The sequence below is a fragment of the Myotis davidii genome, unplaced genomic scaffold, assembly GCF_000327345.1.
Source record: "Myotis davidii unplaced genomic scaffold, ASM32734v1 scaffold1914, whole genome shotgun sequence".
NCBI classification, from domain to species: domain Eukaryota; kingdom Metazoa; phylum Chordata; class Mammalia; order Chiroptera; family Vespertilionidae; genus Myotis; species Myotis davidii.
The window spans coordinates 323,456-324,263 of NW_006285311.1; positions in this window are offsets into that span (position 1 = coordinate 323,456).

The following is an 808-nucleotide window of genomic DNA, read 5'->3' on the forward strand; positions in this document are numbered from 1 at the left end:
CCTTGGCGCCCGCCCCCCTCCTCCCCTTGCCGGGAGCATCCGGCCCCCCAATCCCCAGGGCTCAGCCCCATCGCGCCCACAGGGGTCTTCGGGAGCCCGTTATTCGTCACCATCCGTCTGCTCAGTTCCCCGGGCCCTGGGACAACCTGTGGTCCGTTCCCATCACCAGCGACCTGCTCCCTGTCCGTCCGCCCTGCACCCCGCAGGCACCGAGGGCAGGGTGTGGCCTGCGTGTTCACCCTCCAGTCCCCACGCGGGGGGCGTGTCCTGGCCGCCGGGAGCACTGGTAACTCCGTGCTGACGTATGAATAACACACACATATCACCCAGGTCTAGAGCTGCCGGGAACACCCACTGTCATCATCGCCTCCACGTCCGTTACTAGACGTGCCCCAGACGCAGGACAGTGGGGAGGGGGCGACACGACCCCCACGATGTTACCGTGTCGTCGTCGCCTTCAGGACGAAAGCGTGAAAACCCGCAGGTGGGCTGAGCCCGGAGGAAAGGGGTGCAGGCGCCACCGGCGGGGACGGGGTGGAGCCAGCGTCTCGCCCGGCGGGGGAGGGTCCGGGCACTCAGACCTCCATCCTGCCGGCAGCTCCCTCTCTGCTGTCCCCACAGCGCCTGATGCAGCCCTGACAAAGGCATGGGACCTGCTCCGACAGCTTCCTCCACAGCGCGGTTCGTGATGCCTTCTTTCCCCGGAGCCCGTGACGTGCACGACCAACAGGGCACGGTGTCCCCGACGCCAGCACCCACTTCCCACCGCCGGGGGCACCTCTCGGGGACACGCCGCAGGCCGGTGCCC